At 36.5% G+C, this 25,366-nt stretch overlaps 1 long non-coding RNA gene across 2 annotated transcripts in view; it reads left to right on the plus strand.

Annotated features, from left to right (window-relative positions):
* Window positions 1-25,366, plus strand: part of LOC123596213 — a 111,058-nt gene that overhangs the window by 27,104 nt on the left and 58,588 nt on the right. Inside the window, exon 3 of one of the 2 annotated variants that reach the window (XR_006711600.1) lies at window positions 15,068-15,154. The exons of the other annotated variant lie outside the window; for it this stretch is intronic. This is a non-coding gene — a long non-coding RNA (uncharacterized LOC123596213). The remainder of the gene's footprint in view (window positions 1-15,067; window positions 15,155-25,366) is intronic. 2 annotated transcript variants of the gene reach the window in all.

Below are 25,366 nucleotides of genomic sequence, written 5' to 3' on the forward strand. Positions count from 1 at the left end.
ATTCCATATGTCTTCTTTAAAGTTTACCTAAAATAAGCATGATTGCAATCAGAGGATAATAGGCTAACAGCATTGCTAAAGGATGCTTGGGACAATTCCTGGCTAGATCACCACAGCCTTTACCATGTCTGAAACCCACCACACTTTTAAGAGAGTCCCTAAATTAAAATTACTAATTTTTAAATAGTAGGCCTAAAGGTTTTGACAGTTGAAACTAAAGAAAAGGAGAAGCATGTGTGTTGGCTGTTGTAAGCCAAGAGTATTTGCAAAGAACCCTGAGAAATGTCTGTTGTATTATTAATTTTCTTGAGGGAAGATTTTGGACTTGAAAAAGATATTTACAGTTGCCAGTCTTTTAATGAATTTTCAATTTATTGTAAGTGTAAACTTGTAAATTTAGATATTTTAAGCCTTTAAGTTCAATGTACTAATTTTATTACAAAGTTAGTAAATTTTATTTCAATTAAAAAGTCTCTTTTCTAATTCTCTCGGGATTCTTTTTGAAAAAATTTTTAAATTTATTTTCGAGAGAGAGAGAGAGAGAGAACAAATGGGGGAAGGGCAAAGAGAGAGGGAGACACAGAATTCGAAGCAGGATCTAGGCTCTGAGCTGTCAGCACAGAGCCCGTCATGGGGCCCGAACTCACAAACCACAAGATTGTGACCTGAGCCAAAGTCACACACTTAACCGACTGAGCCACCCAGGCACCCCAAATTCCTTAGGGGATTCTTTTTTTTTCACTTTCTTATGAAGTTTATTGTCAAATTGGTTTCCATACAACACCCAGTGCTCATCCCAAAAGGTGCCCTCCTCAGTACCCATTACCCACCTTCCCCTCCCTCCCACCCCCCATCAACCCTCAGTTTGTTCTCAGTTTTTAAGAGTCTCTTATGCTTTGGCTCTCTTCCACTCTAACCTCTTTTTTTTTTTCCTTCCCCTCCCCCATGGGTTTCTGATAAGTTTCTCAGGATCCACATAAGAGTGAAACCATATGGTATCTTTCTTTGTCTGTATGGCTCATTTCACTTAGCATCACACTCTCCAGTTCCATCCATGTTGCTACAAAGGGCCATATTTCATTCTTTCTCATTGCCACGTAGTACTCCATTGTGTATATAAACCACAATTTTTTTATCCATTCATCAGTTGATGGACATTTAGGCTGTTTCCATAATTTGGCTATTGTTGAGAGTGCTGCTATACACATTGGGGTACAAGTGCCCCTATGCATCAGTACTCCTGTATCCCTTGGGTAAATTCCTAGCAGTGCTATTGCTGGGTCATAGGGTAGGTCTATTTTTAATTTTTTGAGGAACCTCCACGCTGTTTTCCAGAGTGACTGCACCAATTTGCACTCCCACCAACAGTGCAAGAGGGTTCCCATTTCTCCACATCCTCTCCAGCATCTATAGTCTCCTGATTTGTTCATTTTGGCCACTCTGACTGGTGTGAGGTGATATCTGAGTGTGGTTTTGATTTGTATTTCCCTGATGAGGAGCGACGTTGAGCATCTTTTCATGTGCCTGTTGGCCATCCGGATGTCTTCTTTAGAGAAGTGTCTATTCATGCTTTCTGCCCATTTCTTCATTGGGTTATTTGTTTTTCGGGTGTGGAGTTTGGTGAGCTCTTTATAGATTTTGGATACTACTAGCCCTTTGTCCGATATGTCATTTGCAAATATCTTTTCCCATTCCGTTGGTTGCCTTTTAGTTTTGTTGGTTGTTTCCTTTGCTGTGCAGAAGCTTTTTATCTTCATAAGGTCCCAGTAGTTCATTTTTGCTTTTAATTCCCTTGCTTTTGGGGATGTGTCAAGTAAGAAATTGCTATGGCTGAGGTCAGAGAGGTCTTTTCCTGCTTTCTCCTCTAAGGTTTTGATGGTTTCCTGTCTCACATTCAGGTCCTTTATCCATTTTGAGTTTATTTTTGTGAATGGTGTGAGAAAGTGGTCTAGTTTCAATCTTCTGCATGTTGCTGTCCAGTTCTCCCAGCACCATTTGTTAAAGAGACTGTCTTTTTTCCATTGGATATTCTTTCCTGCTTTGTCAAAGATTAGTTGGCCATTAGCTTTGTAGTAGAGGCTAAAGTCTGGGATTGTGATGACAATGATGCCATTTTATAGACTTGGCATGAGATTCTACAGCATGTCCAGTTTTCACTTGCAGAGTCTAAACTCAAGTTTCCTTTAGCCATCACTGTTTTAAAAAAAAAAATGTGTCTGACTTTCTCCCAAGGATGGCCTTGATAATGAAAGAAAGCAAAGAAACACACAAAAAAGCAGGAATTAAAAGCAGAGTAACATACCAGTCCCCAGTGCAGAATTTTACTTAACTGTCTGTGCCCTTTCATCCTTTCCCCAGGCAAACTTATTGAACCATTATTGGTGGAACTGGGCCACCAATCTGAAAATCTCAGGGACTTACTCTGATTCACATTTGTGTCTCTAATGCCTGATGAAATCTTAGTGCTTAGTGTTCATTCATTCACTTAGCAATATTTATTGAGAGCCTGTAATATACCAGGAATGATTCTAACTGCTGGGAATGTTAGTGGTAACCAAAAAGACAAAAATTCATGTTTTCATAGAGATACATCCTAGTGGGAGAGACAGACATTATACAACTAAACAAGAACACAGATGTGTCAGCATCCTTCAGGCAAAGACCAGCAGGCACACACTTGTAGTTGAACAACTTGGGTTTATTGTTGCAGTGAGGGAGAACTGTTACCATGGGGAACTGTGGGGAGCCCAGTAAGAGAATTAGACAGAACCTATTACAGGGTTAGTTTGGGTAATTTGAGAAAGGATCTAATGAATTGGAGATTTGCTGTGGATTTGATATTATCAGAAAGCAGGGACAATTCTAGAATTGAATGTCCTTGTCTATTGTTAATATTCTGTGAGTTGTTTATGTCCAACAGGAGACCACCATGGTGTAGCTATAAGCATCAGGCCAATTTCCAGATGTCAGAAATTCTTGCTTTCTTAGGTGATAGTGAATACCATGAAGAAGAAGAATAAATCAAGGAGAGGGAGGGGATAAGGAGTGCTGATAGAGATAGGCAGGAGTGGTTTTGATCTTTAAAAAGTATAGTCAGTGAAGGACTCCATGAGTAACTAACACGTGTGCAAAGATCTGAAGGAGGTGAGGGAATGAACCCACAACAAGTGAAAAGGTGAAGGAATGAATGGAGGTGATGGTGGGTAAGTTCTTGACACATTCTAGGAACTGTAGACCTAAAAATGATTAGTTAACAAAGGTAAAATAAGTGATACAAACTAAGATATTGCTGCTAGATATAGAGTGTCTAACCCAGTTACCCAAATTGAGTGGAGTTCAAACTGACTTCAGCAGGGCCTGGGTCAAGACTGGACTACCTTTTGGTATATTAATTAGGGGTATTGATCTGGAGTTGGATTAGTCTCAACTAGGTTACTTTAAAAAGCATGTTTTGACAGACTTTATCTCCCCAGCATTGTCTAAGAACAGTTGCCGAAATAGGTGTGTAGCTTTGTGTTGGCACACAGTGAGCACTCCCAACATTTGCTGAATGCATTTTCCTGGTTACAAGGCCTCTTCCCTAAACAGATTCCACATGGATAACCTGAAATTGTCTTCAAATGTATATTTTATATGTGAATGAATTCTGAGTTATGAAAATGCCTCTTCTAATTTTTCACTAGACAAGCTCTTTCATAACAGTGTCTTTAAACATTTACTGTGTAAATTTTAATATATGTTTATCTTATTTGAACATTTTAACTACCTTGTGGAATAGGGTAGGAATTTTCCTGTTTTATATTTGGTTGAGCTATATGAAATTGCTAATATTTTACCATTTTTGACTTACAAAAATGGCAGTTACATGTGGCCCAACCTAAAAGGTGAGGAAATTTGAGAGGTTAAGATAGACAAAGGAGAGTTAGGGGTAGAGTTTAACAACTCCTATATTTATGTGTCAAACCTGGACTAGTGCCCTGAACTTTTGACTCAATATCTCCTCTTGAACATCTAATACGCATTTCAAGTTTAGCATGGTAAAAACTGCTTCAATAAAAAGACATAGAGTGGCTGGATGGATAAAAAATCAAGACTCAAGTGTATAATGCCTACAAGAGACAGTCCAGCCTTAAGGACATATATAGACTGAAAGTGAAGGGTTGGAAAAAGATATTCCATGCAAATGGAAACCAAAAGTAAGTAGGGGTAGCTATACTTATATCACATAAAATATACTTTATTTTTTTAATATATGAAATTTATTGTAAAATTGGTTTCCATACAACACCCAGTGCTCATCCCAAAAGATGCCCTCTTCAATACCCATCACCTACCCTCCTCTCCCTCCCACCCCCCATCAACCCTCAGTTTGTTCTCAGTTTTTAAGAGTCTCTTATGCTTTGGCTCTCTCCCGCTCACCTCTTTTTTTTTCTTTCCCCTCCCCCATGGGTTTCTGTTAAGTTTCTCAGGATCCACATAAGAGTGAAACCATATGGTATCTGTCTTTCTCTGTATGGCTTATTTCACTTAGCATCACACTCTCCAGTTCCAACCACGTTGCTATAAAGGGCCGTATTTCATTCTTTCTCATTGCCACGTAGTACTCCATTGTGTAAAATATACTTTAGGCCAAAGAGTGTAATAACAGGCAAATAATGGTGAAAGGGTCAATCCAACAAGAGGATATACCATTTGCAAATATGCACTCAGCATATGAGCACCTAATTTTATCAAATATTATCAGACATGAAGAGAGAAGTAGTCATATAATAATAGAAGACTCTAACAACATTCTTTCAACAATACATGGATCATCCAGACAGAAAATCAATAAGAGAGCATATGACTTAACCTACATATTAGACGAGATGGGCGTAACAGAGATAGGCAGAACATTTCTTCCAAAAGCAACAGGACATAAGTTTTCTCAAGCACATGGACATTCTCCAGGATAGAGCAGATGTTAGGTCATAAAAGAAGTCTTAGTGAATTTAATAAGATTGAAATCATATCAAATATTTTATCTGAGCCAATAGCATAAACCAGAAATCAGTTATAAGAAGAAAATGGGAAATTCACAAGTATGTGGAGATTAAACAACATACTACTGAACAATCAATGACTCAAGAAAGAAATCAAAAGAGAAATAAAAAACTACCTTGAGACAAATGAAAACAAATACAACATATTGGAAGTTGTGGGACACACCACAAGCCGTTCAAAGAGGTAATAAGTTTATAGCAATAAGTGCCTACATTAAGAAACAAAGATCCCCCCAAAACTAACTTTACACCTCAAGAAAGTAGAAAAAGAGGAACAAACTAAGCCCAATGTTAGTAGAAGGGATGAAGTAACAAAGATCAGAGCAAAAAGAAATGAATTAGAGACTAAAGGACAATAGAAAAGATCAGTTAAACTGAAAGCTGAGTTTTGAAAAGAAACCAAAATAACTAGACTCACCAACGCAAAAAGAGAGAGGACTCAATTACATAAAATTACAAATAAGAGAGGATACACTCCCACTACTATCACACAAATACAAAGGACCATAAGAGATTAATATGAGCAATTATACACCCAGAAATTGGACAACTTAGAAGAAATGGATAAATCCATATAAATATATAATCTTCCAAAACTGAATTGTGAAGAAGTAGAAAATATGAACAGACCAATTGCTAATAAATTTGTTGAGTCAGTAATCATAAACCTAACAACAAATGAAAATCTAGGACCAGATGGCTTCACAGGTGAATTCTAATTTTTGAAGAAGTATTAATGCAAATCCTTCTCAAACTCATCCAAAAAATAGAAGAGAAGGGAATACCCCTAAAGTCATTGTTTGAGGCCACCATTATCCTGATAACAAAACCAGTCAAAGACACAAGAAAAGAAAATTATAGGCCAATATCTTGAGTGAACATAGATGCAAAAGTCCTCAACAAAATAGCAAGCCCAATTCAATAGTACATTAAATGTAGCATATACCATAATCAATTGGGATTTATTCCGGGGTGCAAGGATGGTTCAACATCTGCAAATCAGTGTGATAGATCATATTAACAAAATGAAGGATAAAAACTCTATGATCATCTCAATAGATGAAGAAAAATAATTTGATAAAATTCAACATGCATCATGATATAAACTCTCATCCAAATGGGTTAGAGGGAACATACCTCAAAATCATAAGGGCTGTATATGACAAGCCCACAGCTAACATTATATGCAGTAGTGTGTATAAAAGCTTTTCATCCAAGATAAGGGACAACACAAAGATGCTCATGTCACTTTTATTCAGTGTAGTACTGCATCCTGGCTGGAGCAATTAAACAAGAAAAAGAAAAGGCATCCATATTATAAAAGAAGAAGTAAAGCAGTCTCTATTTGTAGTGGCATGATATTATATATAGAAAACCCTAAAGATGCCTCCAAAAAACTGTTGGAACAAAAAACCAAATTCAGTAAATTTACAAGATTCACAATCAATTTACAAAAATCAACGTCTTTCTATACACTAAAAATGAACTATCTGAAAAAGATTAAGAGTACAATCCAATTTATAATTGCACAAAACTAGGAATAAGTCTAATCAAGCCAGTAAAAAGCTATACACTAAAAACCAGGGACATCAATAAAAGAAATTTAAGACATAATTAAATGGAAAGATAGTATTTATGGATGAGAACAATCAATATTGTTTAAATGTCTATACTACCCCAAATAATCTATAGATTCTTTGCAATCCCTATCAAAATTCCAATGCCATTTTCAAAGAAATAGAAAAAAATTATCTTGGAATATAGAACCCCAAAAGACCCCAAATAGTCAAAGTAATCTTGAGAAGGAACAAAGCTGGAGGCATCACACATCTTGATTTCAAACTATATTACAAAGCATTAGTAATCAAAACAGTATGATACTGGCATGAATACAGACACATATCTTAATGAACAGATTAGAGAGCCCAGAAATAAACCCATGCAGATATAGTTAATTAATTTACAACAAAGGAGTCAGGAACCTATAACAGGGAAAAGAAAATCTCTTCAATATATGGTGCTGGGAAAACTGGACAGCCACATGCCAAAGAATGAAACTGGAACTCTGTCTTATGCCATATACAAAAGTCACCTCAAAATGGATTAAATATTTGAACATGATAACTGAAATCATACAACTAGTAGAAAACATGGGACTAGGATCCTTGATAATAGTTTTGGCAATTTTTTTTATATTTGATACCAAAAACTAAGGCAACAAAAGCAAAAGTAAACAAGTGGGACTACATCAAACTAAGAAACTTCTTCACATGAAGGAAACCATCAACAAAATGAAAAGGTAACCTATCAAATGGGAGAAAATATTTTCAAATTGTATATCTGATAAGGGGTTAATATAAAAAATATAAAGACATGACATAACTTGGCAAAAAATGCCACAAACAATATGATTAAAAAAATGGTCAGATGAACTGATTAGACATTTTCCCAGAGAAGACATACAAATGGCCAACAGGTACATGAAAAGATGCTCAGCATCATTAATAATCAGAGAAATCCAGATCAAAACCACAATGAGATATCACCTCATACCTGTTAGTGTTGCTGTCATGAAAAAGACAACAGATACAAGTGTCGGTGAGGGTATAGAGGAAAGGGAATCCTTGTGTACTGCTGGTGGGTATATAAATTGGGGCAGCCACATGTAAAACAGTATGGAGTTTTCTTTAAAAAAGTTAAAAAGAGAAGCACCTTATGATCGAGCAGTTCTATTCTGTCATATCTCTGAAGGAAATAAAATAACTATATTGAAGGTACATGTTCATTGCAGAATTATTTACAATAGCCAAAACATAGAAACAAACCTAACTGTCCATCAATGGATAAAAGAAAGAAAATGTGGTGTATATTTATAATAGGTTATTATTTCACGATAAAAAAGAAGGAAATCCTTCCATTCACAGCATGTTTAGACCTTGAGGGCATTATGTTAAGTAGAATCAGTTATATAGAGAAAGGCAAATACTATATGCCCTCAGTTATATATGGAATTAAAAAAAAACCTGAACCCATAGAAACAGAAAAGATTGGTGGTTGCTGGAGGAGGTGTTAGGGGGGTGAGAGAAATGGGTGAAGATAATCAAAGGTGGTCAGTAGGTATAAATTTCACATTATAAGTTCTGGGAATGTAATGTACAGGATGGTGACTATGGTTAATAATACTCTATTGTATACGTGAAGTTGCTAAGAGAGTAAGTCTTAAAAGCCTCACCTCATGAAAAAAGTTGTAACTATGTGAGGTGATGAATGTTAACTAGACTTGCTGTGGTGATCATTTCACAATATATTCTTATATCAAATTTATTATGTTGTATACCTTAAGCTAATAAAATATTATATATATAATATATGTCAATTATATCTCAATAAAACTAAGGAGGAAAACCATGGTAAAAACTGAAATTCAAATTCCCCAAGTCCTCTCCTGTTATCTCTCCCATTTCCTGATGGCATTTTCATCTTTCCAATAGATCAGCTTAGAAAACTGTGGCCATATTGGACTCCTCTCTTTTTCTCATAGTCACATGTAATCATCACATTTGCTCACATTTAGTAAACCTGTCAGCTCTACTTATGAAATATGACAGAATATGACCACTTCTCACTGTGCTGTCCAAGCCACCATTTATTATCCTCTCTAATGGCCACAGCTTCCTGACTGGTTGCTCTGTGTCCACCATTGCCTGTCAACAGTGTGCTTTCCATGAAGAATTTAATACCTAAACCTGATTATATTACTCCTCTGCTAAAAATATTCTTGATGGCTTTCCATTTCACATAGCCAAAGTCATTAAAAACCCTACAAAAGTCTATGTTATCCCATACCTCCATGACCTTTTTGATCTTACCTTATCTTCTCAAACACATTTCTGCCTTTGCATCTATAGTTTTCTTATAATTCTCTGATATTTTAAAAATTCTAATTATAAATACTTCATTACATCTAAGAAATCATTTAAAAGTAATCATAATTATCACATCTTAAACTGTAATTTCATAATGTCATCTGATTACAGAGTTTACATTTCCCTAGTTTTTGTAATTTAGAAGGAAATCTGTTCAGATTAAGATCCAAACAAGGTTCACACATTGCATTTTTTTAATGTGTCTCTTTTTTGTATGTTCATGATGATACATACATATATATGTATGTATATATATATGTATATATATATATATATACATACGTATATTTGAGTGTTACATTAATTTCAGATATATAGCATAGTGATTCGACTTGTCTGTATCTTATTTATGCTCACTACAAGTGCAACTACCATCTTTCACCATACAATGCTATTATAATATCATTGACCGTATTCCCTATTCTGTGCCTTTTATTCTCTTGATTTATTTATTCCATAACTGGAAGCCTATATCTCCTACTGCCCTTCACCTATTTTGCCCATCCCCCTACCCCACTTCACTGTGGCAGTCATCAGAGTGTTCTCTGTATGTATAGTTCTGATTTTATTTTTTGTTTATTCGTTTTTTTTGTTTTTAAGATTCTACATAGTATGTCTCTTAAGATACTTTTAATCTGTAAGAGTTTTCTTTCCCACAACTTTCTTCTTTTTGTAAAGAATGGATCTTAGGTGGTAGAATTTCCCACATTCTAGATTGGTATTGTTTACCTTGTTTATCTAGCTTTTTATTTCCACTAACCTGGTTGTTATGTTAGACCTAGAGGCTAATTCAGATTCAAGTTTGAGCTTTTTTTTTCTTTTTTTACAAATATGTCATAGGTGGAACTGTATATTCCCTACTGAATTACATTGGGGGGTTATAATAGCTGTCTGTTTTTTGATGTTAGGATTATTCAGTAGATTCAATTATTGAATTAATTCAATTTAGCCACTAGAGGTCAGGACTTTGTTTTAAAAATAATAAGTACCATAGTGGACTTCATGAAGGATCTAGACTTAAGTTTTGTAAAAGAGTGGAAAAATCTTTGTTAATGAGGTGTCATTAGGAATTCTTGGGTAAACCTTTTTGTCTCTTAAATATAAATGATGGTTGTCTTAAAAGGTTAAATATAGTTTTGCAATATAATTTTTCCATTTTCAACCATTTTCACTATATTAAAACTATATGTTTCCCAGATTTTTTTTTTTTTAATTTTTTTTTCAACGTTTATTTATTTTTGGGACAGAGAGAGACAGAGCATGAATGGGGGAGGGGCAGAGAGAGAGGGAGACACAGAATCGGAAACAGGCTCCAGGCTCTGAGCCATCAGCCCAGAGCCTGACGCGGGGCTCGAACTCCCGGACCGCGAGATCGTGACCTGGCTGAAGTCGGACACTTAACCGACTGCGCCACCCAGGCGCCCCATGTTTCCCAGATTTAAACACTTCTGTATCCTGGAAGTTTAATTCAGTTTGTATGCTGCTTTAGTTGTATACAATATTCTGCTTAAAATGGTAAAACGGGAAAAATAAGACAATAGGAAAAATGCTAGTGAAACCAAGCATGGAAGAAGGGGATGACAGTAAAGGAGAGGAGGAACTAAGGCATGTCAGTGGCTACTGTGGGAATCTGCAGCTGTGTTTCCTCCCTGGGATTGTGCACAGGTCTGCTTCCCAGTGCTGTCTCTGGAGCTTTTTTTGAAACATTCCTGCTATTGAATGAATGGGTGGCCTTGAGGGTCCAAAGAAGTTCTTCAATTTAATCACAGTAATAATTTTTATTAGAGATGCCGATAGAGGTAGATATGTGTTATTTTTGTTCTTTACAAGTGGGAAAAATTGAATTTAAGTAACACAACTATTATGGTAAATTACTGCCCCAGTACATAATGTCAAAACAATAATGAGTATGAAAATAGCAGTAATTTATACATTTTGAGAATCACATCTTTACTTTGGTGAACTAAACCCAGATAATCTGGGGTTTAGATTCTGGCACTACTTTATTATGTCATCTTGTAACATGACCACTTTGAGTGTCAGTTCACCTGTATATAAAGTGGGACCAATAAGACCAAGGACTATATTAATAATAATGTATATTTGAAAGTTGCTAAGAAAGTAAGTCTTAACATTTCTAATTTCAAGAAAAAAAATTTAACTTGTGAGGTGACGGATTTTAACTAGCCTTTTATTATTATCTACACCTGGGCCTGATCTGAATCATGCTGAACTGTTTAAGTCTAGTTAAAATGGAGATACTTGGGTGGCTCAGTCAGTTAAGTGGCTGACTTCGGCTCAGGTCATGATCTCACGGTTTGTGGGTTCAAGCCCTACATCAGGCTCTGTGCTGACAGCTCGGAGTCTGGAGCCTGCTTTGGATTCTGTGTCTCCCTCTCTCTCTCTGCCCCTTCACCGCTTGTGCTCTATGTCTCAAAAATAAATATACATTAAAAAAAATTCTTGGGGCGCCTGGGTGGCTCAGTTGGTTAAGCGTCTGACTTCGGCTCAGGTCATGATATCACGGTCAGTGAGTTCGAGCCCCGCCTCGGGCTCTGTGCTGACAGCTCAGAGCCTGGAGCCCATTTCAGATTCTGTGTCTCCCTCTCTCTCTGCCCCTCCCCCGTTCATGCTCTGTCTCTCTCTGTCTCAAAAATAAATAAACGTTAAAAAAAAAAAAGAAAAAAAATTCTTTAAGTCTAGTTAAAATGGTCTTAGGAATTTCTTAAATACTTAGCTAATGTATTTTTCACTTACTTAAAAATTGAAGTTTTAAAATTCTCTACTATCACCCTATGTAATAAGTTCTCAGAAATTATTTTTGGAAGTATATCTCTTCTTTCCAGCCCATATCAGTATTAAACCTTTATATTTATTTTAACTACTTAGAAGAATGTTCTGAACTATATGATTTTTTTTCCCAGATGTATAAAAATATAACTGGCAATATTTAATAGTTTTTGTTATTGTTGTTGTTGCATAGGTGGATAATTGGTTAGGTAAAGAAAACAAAATGATATCTTTTTTAAAGCCAGATAGTTTACTAAAATAACTGAAAGCAACATCAGATTTTTATGATATTCCAATGTTTTATAAGTACAAATAAAGTCAATTATAGTTTATATATTAGTTGGGTAACTAATTTCATTTCATTCATATATTTGTTTATTAGTTGAATGAAAGAGAAACCATATTACATTTACTTTTTAAATTATTTTATTTTATTTTTATTAATTTTAAAATTTTGTTTAAATCCAAGTTAGTTAACATATACTGTAATAATGGTTTCAGGAATAGAATTTAGTGATTCATCCCTTACATATAACACCCAGTGCTCATCCCAACAAGTGCCTCCTTAATAATGCCCATCACCCATTTAGCCCATCCCCTGCCCAACACCCCACCAGCAACCCTCAGTTTGTTGTTGTATTTAAGAGTCTCTTATGGTTTGCCTCCCTCTCTGTTTTCATCTTATTTTTTCTTCCCTTCCCCTATGTTCATCTGTTGTGTTTCTTAAATTCCACATATGAGTGAAATCATACTTCTCTTTCTCTGACTGACTTATTTCACTTAGCATAACACACTCTACTTCCATCCACATTGTTGCAAATGGCATGATTTAATTCTTTTTGATCACCAAGTAATACTCCATTGTGTATATGTACACACACACACACACACACACACACACCACATCTTCTTTATCCATTCGTCAGTCAATGGACATTTGGGCTCTTTCCATAATTTGGCTATTGTCAATAGTGCTGCTATAAACATTGGGATGCAGGTGTCTCTTCGAATCATCGTTTTTGTATCCTTTGGATAAATACCTAGTAGTTTAATTGCTTGATTTTAGGGTAGTTCTATTTTTTATTTTTTGAGGAACCTCCATACTGGTTTCCAGAGTGACTGCACCACCAGCATTCCACCAGCAATGCAAGTGTTTCCCTTTCTCCACATCCTTGCGAACATATGTTGTTTCCTGAGTTGTTAATCTTAGCTACTCTGACAAGTGTTAGGTGATATCTCATTATAGTTTTCATTTGTATTTCCCTTATGATGAGTGATGTTGAGCATCTTTTCATGTGTCTATTAGCCATCTGGATGTCTTGTTCGACAATTTTCGGTTTGGTACTGGCAGAAAAACAGACACATAGATCAATGGAACAGAATAGTGAACCCAGAAATGGACCCACAAATGTATGGCCAACTGGTCTTTGACAAAGCAGGAAAGACTATCCATTGGAAAAAAGAGTCTCTTCTGCAAATGGTATTCGGAAAACTGGACAGTGACATGCAGAAGAATGAACCTGGACCACTTTCTTACACCATACACAAAAATAAATTCAAAATGGATGAAAGTTCTAAATGTAAAACAGGAAACCATCAAAATCCTCGAAGAGGCAACAACGTCTTTGATCTTGGCTGCAACGACTTCTTACTGGACATGCCTCTGGAGGCTAGGGAAACAAAAGCAAAAATGAACTCTTGGGACCTCATCAAGATAAAATCTTCTGCACTGTGAAGGAAACAATCAGCAAAACTAAAAGGCAACCGACTGAATGGAAGAAGTTATTTTCAGATGATAGATAAAGGGTTAGTATCCAAAATCTATAAAGAACTTATCAAACTGAACACCCAAAAAACAAATAATCTAATGAAGAAATGGGCAAAAGACATGAACACTTTTGGAAAGAAGACATCTAGATGGCAGACATACTACATTTAAAGTAGCATGGTGTCTGGGTGGCACAGTCGGTTAAATGTTCGACTCTTGACTTTGGCTCAGATCATGATCTCACAGTTCGTGAGTTCAAGCCCCACTTTGGCTCTGAGCTGATGGCTCAGAGCCTCCTTGGGATTCTATCTCCCTCTCTGTCTGCTGCTCCCCAATTTGCTCTCCATCTCTTTCTCAAAATAAATAAAAATAAACTTCAAAACCAATTCAAAAAAAATTTAAAAAGTAAAGAAGCATGGCCCTTGCAGTCATGAAATTATAGAGTTGAATTAAAATCTCTGCTTATAAAGATTAAATGAGGTTTGTCATCTGTCTCTTTATTCACCCATCCATCCATTGATCTATCCATCCACCCATTTATCCATCCATGTTGAATGGATGAGATTCACATAAAACATTGTAAGTTTTTAGTGTAGTGAAGAGACAGATAATAAATCAGCATTCACAGTTCAATATAATTATAGTGTGTGTGAATGCTACATCAGTACAGTGGAGGAGATCTAAATCAGATTAGGGGTAGGTCTTTTCTTTGAGCACATGAAACCACTAATGTGAGTGCCCTAAGAAAACTGGGGACTGCTGGGTCATGCATTAAAAGAAAAAGAATAGGGGCGCCTGGGTGGCGCAGTCGGTTAAGCGTCCGACTTCAGCCAGGTCACGATCTCGCGGTCCGTGAGTTCGAGCCCCACGTCGGGCTCTGGGCTGATGGCTCGGAGCCTGGAGCCTGTTTCCGATTCTGTGTCTCCCTCTCTCTCTGCCCCTCCCCGTTCATGCTCTGTCTCTCTCTGTCCCAAAAATAAAATAAACGTTAAAAAAAAAAAAAAAAAATTTAAAAAAAAAAAAAAAAAAAAAAAAAAGAAAAAGAATACCCCACGTCTATTAAAATGAAGGTTCAGGGAAATTGGTTTTAAATAATACGATTATTTTAAAATTTAAAGAAATTTGAGCATGTTTATGTTCTGCCAATTGCAAGAGGGAGATTCCATATTCTAGAAAGAGAAAATCTTTGCTATCATTTAATAGGGTTCCTGAGTATGTTGAAGAGAAGGGATTACAATAAGTAAACTAAAGTGGGAAATAAAATAGCCTGTGAAGGGTATTTGGAGCGACTGATGCATAAACACTCTGGCGTGTTTATGTTTAGATTGAGTAATATTTTAAGCACCTGGATTTTAGTTAATCCTGTTTCCCAAAGCAGTACTGTTCTCTGTATTTGTATAGCAGCCCAAGGAAGGCAAACAAAGATAGATTGCCAGCACTGAGGCTAAATCAGGTGTTCTTTTGTGTCAGGGTTACTGAGTTAAAGTTGTCTGTATTGGGATTTAAGCAGCATATCTTTCCCCTTTAATTTTCACTCTTAGGAAATTTTGATATGAACATGGGAAACTTAACCTGGAAGTTATAAAATATTCCGTGCTGAATTTTGTAAGAAAAGGGACCTTCATGTGGTAAGTAAAAAGAACATTGTAAGAGTAAAGGCTGTTAAATGTTGTAATAGCCTACCAAGAGGTTGTAGAATTTTCTTGTAAGAGCTTTAAACTTGCAATATAGATCCATTTAGATAACATTTTAGAACAGCCTCTGGCTTTGAGTACATGGTTAGTTATACTAATGTATTTTCTATGAACTAACTCAATCACTACTTTCCCCAAGAAGCCTTTCCTTAGCTGTCCACTCAGATATGATCATTTCTTCCTTGGTATCCTCATGTCACACAATCACAGCACCTATAAAATTTTAGGACAGTTCTTTAGGTATCAGTCTCCTTTTACTAGATTATAGTTCTCTGAGGGCAGAGTTATGTTTCAAGTTTCCAGTTTAGTGCTAGGTAAAAACATACAATCAATATTACATAAGTCCCCTACCTCTCATTCTAGCTAAATCTGTCATTTCATTGTTCTAGAAGCTGGTCATGAACATTCCAATTTCTTGCATTTATGCCATTTGCCTTATTTTGGAGTACACTTCCCTCTTCTGTATTTGTATGAGTCTTATGTGTTCTTCCAGACCCAGCACAAGTGTCACCTCTTTCATAGAGATCCCATGAGATTCAAGGCGTGTGTGAACATTCTTACCTTGGAAATTCTATAGCATTTATTTACAGATTTGGTAAATATGAGTGCATGTATCATGACTCCTCAATTTGTGAGCATCTAAAACACAGGGATCGTGCCTTATCTGTACTGACCCAATGCCTAGCATGGTACTTTATTCAGAGTAGCTGGGGTAATGAGAGAGGTGTGAAAATGACTAATCTCCTCACTTAAGGAACTTAACTGTTGAAGACACTGTTTCTAAAATCTGTACACATTGGAGAAAGGGGATCGACATTTCCAATACGATGAAATAATGATATAGCTTCCCATCCTTTATCCAGAATCCCTGAGGCCAGATTGTTTTGGAAATTAGAATTTTTCCTCTTCACTGGGGTAGTACTTTCCATTAATGATTCATAATAAATGAGTAAATAAAGACAGTAAAAATTATAAATATCCTCATGTCCATTCAGATCAGGTTTTAGTTAATAAAGTGAACCTTGATAATCTGAATTGCATAGACTGTGAAGTCAAATTATTTGTCTGATGATTAATCTGTAAGTCATATTGTTGACCTTGTAAATTGGTCACTGTCTGAAATTTATCCTCTGCAGTCTATTTAGTGTTCTTTTTAGTTTCAGTGGGGAGTAGCCATATTAATATAAATGTCATAAGAAGACTTTAAAACAGGACTTCAGTATTCTACAAACAACAATTCTTAGAGTTTGGCTAACCCAAACATATAGAGTAATGTGTATGTCTTACTTATTTATTTATTTTTTTGTGGGAATTCTGACAAGAATTTTTAAGGCTCAAAAGAAACTACCTGTTCAAACAGAGCGAGCCTGAAAGAGAATAAACTTCTAAAGTGGAAAAAACTTTTGAGTTAATTGACTCAGGAGCACACTGATGCTTTTCTATTTTTTTAAATGTTTAAAGAGGATTTAGAAATTAACTGCATTTCTATTTGACCTGAACTGTATACAACATTTTTAACTTTCAGCCTCTACTCTTCTTGGCTAGAGTTTAATATATTTTCTAATCCAACATTTATGGGTTTAGTTGAGCAATCTCTCTTGGCATGTATTTAGGTCAGTTTATTTATTCACAAAAATGAAGTCACTGCCATATGGAAGTATTTAGTGTAGTTTTTAACTAATACATTGAAACAATGAAACCTAGAAAGCATTTTTATCAAGTTAAAATATTCAACCACAAAGGTTTCTTCTTTTCGCTTTTATCATAAAATTGCTCCTAGGATTGTGCTATAGTATAAAATTTGCTTTTTCAAAATTTGCTTTTTGGAGATTTTATTTTTAAAAATGAAAAAAAAATCAAACTTTGATAGGGTGGACCCCACACAAGATAGTGACTCAACTAGACTTTTTAAAAAACCTAGAAGAGGATCAACTGAAAGAGTGGAGGAGAGAGATTAGAGGTGGTAGATGAGGAGGAAGAGGAGGTACTGAGTGCTGAGGAGAGATGGTGAGGAGTCTGGATTGAATACAGTGGCAGTGGATCTGGGAATACATTTTAACACATTATTAGGAGCCCCATGATAAAGTGTGACTGAGGACTATTTTAGCCAGATCCATGAAAGCCAAATGGTTTTAACCTGGGACTGTGAAAACAAAGTCAGCATCAGATTCAAGAGGCTCTGTGAACCTCTTGAAAAGAAGCAATGGATTATGATAGTAGATCAAAGATAGTTGGTAAAGGAGAAAGGGACAGTTTGATAGAAATTGGGAAATTTGGAAGGGATGCGTATACGTTGTGATAGGTAATATGTTAAGCCTTACTATTGGTCTCAGGCTGCTGACAATAATACCCAGTAGGTTTTGTGTATATTTCATGGCCTAATCATGAAAAAGTAAGATGGATCATGTTAACAAACCCGAGGTGGCTTTACCTCTATATTAGGACCAGACCAGTCACTCTGCATATCTGTGTGGCCACACCTCTTCACAAGTTACTTGAAGGCAGCATAGTGTTTAAAAATGTTGGGGCGCTTGGGTGGCGCAGTCGGTTAAGCGTCCGACTTCAGCCAGGTCACGATCTCGCGATCCGTGAGTTCGAGCCCCGTGTCGGGCTCTGGGCTGATGGCTCAGAGCCTGGAGCCTGTTTCCGATTCTGTGTCTCCCTCTCTCTCTGCCCCTCCCCCGTTCATGCTCTGTCTGTCTCTGTCCCAAAAATAAACGTTGAAAAAAAAAAAAAAATGTTGACTACTTGAGGGGCTCCAGGGTGTCTCAGTCAGTTAAGCGCCCAACTTTGGCTCAGGTCGTGGCTCAGGTCATGCTGTCATGGTTCGTCAGTTTGAGCTCATGTTGGGCTCTATGCTGACAGCTCGGAGCCTGGAGCCTGCTTCGGATTCTGTGTCTCCCTCTCTCTCTGCCCCTCCACCGCTCACACTCTGTTACTCTACTTTCTTTCTCAAAAATAAATAAACATTAAAAAAAATGTAAAAAAATGTTGACCAATTGGGAATCTTAGCACAGTTATTTAGCTAGTTGAGGTTGAAAAAAAAAGAGGGAAAAGAAAGAACATAATTCCTGTGCCACTGTAAAGTATATAATGGTGGGGAAATATTTTCCCTTCCTAAAAAGTAACTATGGAGTTATTGTGTGAGAATGGAGATAAATTGGTCTGGATTCTTTTCCTTACAAGTGATACAAACCTAACTTGAACCAGCTTAGGCAATAGAAGAATATTTATTGGTTCACATAACAGAAAAGTACAGGAGTTTACTGCTTTAGGCATGGCTGTCTCCAGGTGCTTAAATGATGTTGTCAGGTATGTTTCTTTTTTTCATCACCTGGCTCTATTTTTTTTTCTGTTTTCTTTTTTACAATAATTTTTTATTGAGGTAAAATTGGTATTTCACATCATATTAGTTTCAGGTATACAACATACTATTTTGGTATTTGTATTTACTACACAGTGATCACCACAATAAGTCTAGTTATCATCTGTCACTATACAGTAACCCCTTTCATTCCTTTCGCCCACCTCCCAACCCCCTTTCCTTCTGACAATTATAAATCTGTTATCTCTATGAGTTTTGATTTGTTTTACTTTGTTTTGTTTTTTATTACACGTATAAATGAAATTATAATGGTATCTGTCTTTTTCTGTCTGGCTTATTTTACTTAGCGTAATACCCTCAAGCTCCATCCATGTTGTCACAAATGGCAAGACCACTTCTGTTTTTATGGCTGACTAGTATTCCCTTGTGTATATATATCACAACTTCTTTATCCATTTATCTATTGATGAACACACAGGTTGTTTCCATATCATGGCTATTGTAACTAATACTTCAATAAACATAGGGGAACACATATTATTTTTCAATTAGTGTTTCTGTTTTCTTCAGATAAATACCCAGAAGCAGAATAGCTGGACCATATGGTAGTTCTATTTTTAATTTTTTGAAGAACGTTTATACTGTTTTCCATAGTGGATGAACTAATTTTCATTCCTGCTAACAGTGTATGAGGGTTCTCTTTTCTCCATATCGTCAACACTTGTTTTTGATTTTAGCCATTCTCACAGGTGTGAGTTGATAGCTCATTGTGGTTTTTATTTGCATTCCCCTGATGATTAGTGACGTTGAGCATCGTTTCATATGCCTGTTGTCCATCTGTATGTCTTCTTTGGCAAAATGCCTCTGCCCATTCAATCCTCTGCCCATTTTTAAAAAAGTTTTTATTTTAATCACCAGGTACTTATTGCAACAAGTGTGCTCCTTAGTCCCCATCACCTATTTCACCCATCGCCCCCTCCTTCCCTCTGGTAACCATCAATTCTCTATAGCTAAGAGTCTGTTTCTTGGTTTGTCTATCTCTTTCTTTTTTTTCCCCCTTTGCTCATTTGTTTTGTTTCCTAAATTCCACATATGAGTGAAATCATATTGTATTTGTCTTTCTCTGACTGATTTATTTCACTTAGCATTAAACTTTCTAGCTCCATCCGTGTTGTTGCAAATGGCAAGGATTCTTTCTTTTTATGGCTGAATAATATTCCATTGTATCTATATACCACATTTCCTTTATCCCTTTATCAATCAATGGGCATATAGGCTGTTTCCGTATCTTGACTATTGTAAATAATGCTGCTGTAAACATATGGGTGCATGTCTCCCTTTGAATTAGCGTTTTTGTATTCTTTGGGTAAATGCCCAGTAGTGCAATTGCTGGATCATAGAGTAGTTCTATTTTTAACTTTTTGAGGAATCTCCATGACTGTTTTCCAGAGTGACTGTGCTAGTTTGCATTCCCACCAACAATACATGAGTGTTCTTTTTTCTCCATCTCCTCGCCAGTACTGATGTCTCCTCTGTTTTTATTTTAGCAATTCTTTTTTTTTGAATGTTTATTTATTTTTGAGACAGAGAGAGACAGAGCACAAGTGGGGGACAGGCACAGAGAGAGAGGGAGACACAGAATCTGAGCAGGCTCCAGGCTCTGAACTGCCAGCACAGAGCCTGATGTGGGGCTCGGAACTCACAAACCATGAGATCGTGACCTGAGCAGAGTCAGCTGCTCAACTGACTGAGCCACCCAGGTGCCCCATGATTTTAGCAATTCTGAAATGTGTGAGGTGATATCTCATTGTAGTTTTCATTTGCATTTCTCTGATGATAAGAAATAATGAGCATCTTTTTATGTGTTTGCTGGTCATCTGGATGTTTTCTTTGGAGAAATGTCTGTTCATGTCTTCTGCCAATTAAAAAAAAGTTTATTTATTTATTTATTTCAAGAGAGAGAGAATAAAAGAGAGTTGGGGGAGGGGAAGAGAGAGAATAGAGAGAGAACCCCAAGCAGGCTCTGCAGTGTCAGAGTGAAACCTAATGTGGGGCTTGATCTCACAAACCATGACATGACCTGAGCTGAAATCAAGAGTTGGGCACTTAACTGACTGAGCCACCCAGGCACCCCTTCTGTCCATTTTTAATTAGATTATTTGTTTTTTGGGTGTTGAGTTGTGTAATTTCTTTATATATTTTGGATACTAACCCTTTCTCTGCCCATTTTTTTAATTTTTTTTAACATTTATTTATTTTTGAGACAGAGAGAGACAGAGCATGAACAGGGGAGGGGCAGAGAGAGAGGGAGACACAGAATCTGAAACAGGCTCTAGGCTCTGAGCTGTCAGCACAGAGCTCGACGCGGGGCTCGAACTCACGGACCGTGACATCATGACCTGAGCTGAGGTCGGACGCTTAACCGACCAAGCCACCCAGGCGCCCCTCTCTGCCCATTTTTTAAATTGGATTTTGTTGTTGTTGTTGTTGTTGTTATTGAGTTGCATGAGTTTTTGTTTGCTTTTTGTTGTTTCATTTTTAAATTTAAATTCCAGTTAACATACAGTGTAATATTAGTTTCAGGTGTAGAGTTTAGTGATTCATCAGTTACATACAACACCACCCCGTGCTCATCACAAGTGCCCTCCTTAATACTCATCACCTGTTTAGCCCAGCCCCCTACCCACCTCCCCTCCACCAACTCTGTTCTCTATAGTTAAGAGTCTGTTTTATGAAGTATGAGTTCTTTATATACTTTGGATATTAGTCCTTTATCAGATGTATGATTTAAAAATATTTTCTCCCATTCAGAACTTTGCCTTTTTATTCTATTGATGGTTTTGCTGTGCATAAACCTTGTAGCTTAGTGTAGTCCCATTTGTTTATTTTAGCTTACATTGACATTGCCTTTAAGTCAGATCCAAAAAAATATTGTTGAGAGTGATGTCAAGGAACTTACTGCTGATGTTTTCTTCTAGGATTTGTATGGTTTCAGGTCTTACATTCAAACCTTTAACCCATTTTGAATAAATTTGGGTGCAGTGTAAGATAGTGGTCCAGTTTCATTCTTTTGCATGTGACTGTCCAGTTTTTCTAGCATCATTTATTGAAGAGACTGTCTTTTCCCCATTGCATAGTCTTGTCTCCTTTGTTGTAAATTAATTGACCATATATGTGTGGATTTATTTCTGAGTTCTCTGTTGTGTTCCATTTATCTATGTATCTGTTTTTTAAAAAATATCTATCATCTATCTATCTATCTATCTATCTATCATCTATTTTTGAGAGAGAGAGTGTGCACACAAGCAGGGGAGTAGCAGAGGAAGAGAGAGAGAGAAAAGCTTAATTATGCTTTATACCCAACATGGAGCTCATCGTGGTGCTAGATTTCACAACTGTGAAATCATGAACTGAGCCAAACTCAAGTCAGATGGTTAACCAACTGAGCCTCCCACATGCTCCCATGTGTCTGTTTTTATGCCAATACCATACTGTTTTGATTACTGTATCTTTGTAGTATAGTTTGAAATCAGGGAACATCATGTCTCCAGCTTTGTTCTTTCTCAAGGTTTCTTTGGCTACTATTTGCTGTCTTTTATGGTTCCATAAAGATTTATAATTATTTGTTTTAGTTCTGTGAAAAATTCCATTGGAATTTTTATAGGGATTGCACTGAATCTATAATTGCTTTGGGTAGTATGGACATTTTCACAGTATGAATTCTTCTAATCCATGAGAATAGAATATCTTTCTGTTTGTGGTTACTTTCATCAATGTTTCATAATTTCTTTCATCAATGTTTTAATATTTTCCAGCGTATAGGTCTTTCACTTCCTTGGTTAGATTTATTCCTATGTATTTTATTCTTTTTGATGCCATTGTAAATGGCATTGTTTTCTTAATTTCTCTTTCTGATATTTTGTTATTAGCATATACAAATGCAAACAATTTCTGTATATTGGTTTTGTACCCTGCAATTTTACTGAATTCATTTATTCCAGTAGTTTTTTGGTGGAGTCTTTACAGTTTTATATATATAGAATCATATCATCTGCAAATAATGACTGTTTTACCTCTTTCTTTCCTACCTGGATGCCTTTTGTTTCTTCTTCTTGCCTACTTTCCATGGTAGGACTTCCAGTACTATACTGAATAAAAGTGGTGAGAGCGGGCATCTATGTCTTGTTCCTGATTAGAGGAAAAGCTTTCAGCTTTTCACAATTGAGTGTGATATTTACTGTGGGTTTTTCATATGTGGCCTTTATTATGTTGAGCTGTGTTCCCTCTATTACCAATTTTTTGAGAATTTTATCATAAGTGGATGTTGCATTTTTTCAAATGCTTTTTCATAATCTGTTGAGATGATCTTATGATTTTTATATTTCATTATGTAAATGTGATATATCACATTGATTGACTTATGGATGTTGAACCATCCTTGAATCCCTGGAATAAAACTCACTTGATCATGGTGTATGATCCTTTCAATGTCTTGTCAAATTTGGTTTGCTAATATTTTTTTGAAGAATTTTGCATTTATGTTCATCAGGGACTATTTTCTTTTGGCTTAATTTCTATGTCAGGTTCTCTTTCAAATTGTAGGAAATACGGTCCCTAATATATTCAGACCCAAGTGATCCTTAAATCTCTAGTATACGCTCTGCTTTCTTTTGCATCCATATTAATCTCTGAAAAAAAAAAGACTCTGAGTTTTCTTCCTTGGTTAGGTGCTTACCCTGGACTAATCAACCATCCATTGAGTCTGGGGAAAAAGGATACTCTGTCTGGCAAGCTTGGATCTTGTGGCTATTTTTTGGGGTGAAAGTGATGAGGCCTGATGATTGACAGCCCCACAGGAATCACATGGAATGGAGTATGTAGGGCCTCTGAAAGGAAAGAATGTTAGGCTGAAATTAACCAGAAGAGGGCTTAATAGTCTTAAAAGCAATTTAACAAAATAATATTGGTATTTGGGAGATTGGGAAGGAGAGAAACCTAATAAATGCTCATCAATTACAAAGGGATTTGGGAAAAACCAGAATAATTCAGGACTGAGTCAAAGCTTAAGGAAAGAAAAAGCCTAGCTAGATAATTTCTGGACAATGCTCAGGGATCTCTGGATATACTAGCAGTTTAGAATGGCTTTAAAGTTATTAGTAGTTTGATCTGTTGTTAAAAGACTTAGGCCTGACTCTGAAAAACAAAAATCTAGCCAAGCTAGGAATAGGGATTTATCTTTCTTACTTGTGTGTAGCAGCAGGCAGGTCTGTGTTGAATGGGACAGAACTTTTGAGTTCATATAAGCAATAGTGATGCAGCAGATGATATGTCTTGTAGAGACAAATTCAAGTTCTAGGGAGAAAGGAAGGGACTCGTAGAATAAAAGGTACCCTGGGTTTGGGAAGTCAGAGAGAGAGTAAGAATGGGGCTAACAACATTATAAGTGAATCTGGACACTAAGGCAGAGGCAGTTTGCTTTCTTTCTATAGATTCTCACTTTTGCTGAGTCTTTCGACTTGGTCAGCAGTTAAACAGACTCCAGGCTCCTTTCCAGACTCACTACTGAGTCAGGGTTTCTGAGCAGGGGCATGGGAATCTGAATTTTTACAAGTGCCAGCCAAGCCTGAGTTGCTTTAAGGCCCATGGCCATAGGGAAGATAAGGACATTCAGTTCACATTGACTTTTAGGAAATGTATGGGTCGAATGACACAAGTCTGACTAGAAAATGGAACTATTTAACAAAGATATTATAAGCTCTGCTACTACAGTATCTTTCCCAGTCTCCTTCTAGTTTTGTCCCCTCTATCACATGACAGCACCCATTTCATTAAATACCGAGGTAAGAGGGAAAATTGTGGAACTTATTTTCTGACTGATGTCCCAAAGTTCCTAGCACCATTCCAGGCTTTCCAATATCAAGTTTAACAGAATGCTTTTGAAGATTTCTTCTCATATTAGTTTTATAAATTAGAGGACTGGATTCTTACCATATAGCTATTGACCTGAAGATGTGTGTAGAGTGAGGAATGCAAGAGTAAAAATACTCTTAAACCATTTTAGGATTCAAGGCAAAAGAGAACAATCATTGCAGAGAATTTGTGCCAATTCAAGGCTCTAAGGAGATAATGGTAAACTTGGGCTTTCAACACAAAGAAATATTTGAAAATTTCCTATTGTGATGGTTAATTGTATTTGCCAACTTGGCTGGACTAGATATTTGGTCAAACATTGTTCTGGGTGTTTGTATGGAGGTGTTTTTGGATGGGATTAATATTTAAATCTTTGGATTTTGAGTAAAGCAGATTGCCTTCCATATGTGGTTGGGCTTCATCCAATCAGTTGAAGGCCTGAAGAGAACCAAGACTGATCTTCAAGCAAGAAGGAAACTAACTACCTTTGGACTTTAACTGAAGCTCTTCCCTGGGATCACTGGCTTGCTGGCCTACTCTAAAGATTTTGGTCTTGTCAAGCCTCCATAATCACATGAACCAATTCCTTAAAATAAATCATCTATATCTATATATAAACACACACACATACATATGTATATAGGTGTACACACACACACACACACACACACATCCTATTGGTGGTTTGGTTTCTCTGGAAACCCTAATACATCTATCAATGTACTTAATTATTTCCAGTTTTGGTTGAATGCTAGGGTTTGCAGAATCAAGACTAATAACCTCAAATCCTTAATTCTCTGTCCTTTCTCTGCAATACTGAAACTAGAGCTAACTAAAGACCATCCTTAATGACCTGTTTTTGGTGTTCTTCCCAATGTGCCATGGTGTCCTGGTAGACTGTGAATGAGATA

This window comes from Leopardus geoffroyi, chromosome A1 (assembly GCF_018350155.1).
Source record: "Leopardus geoffroyi isolate Oge1 chromosome A1, O.geoffroyi_Oge1_pat1.0, whole genome shotgun sequence".
NCBI lineage: Eukaryota > Metazoa > Chordata > Mammalia > Carnivora > Felidae > Leopardus > Leopardus geoffroyi.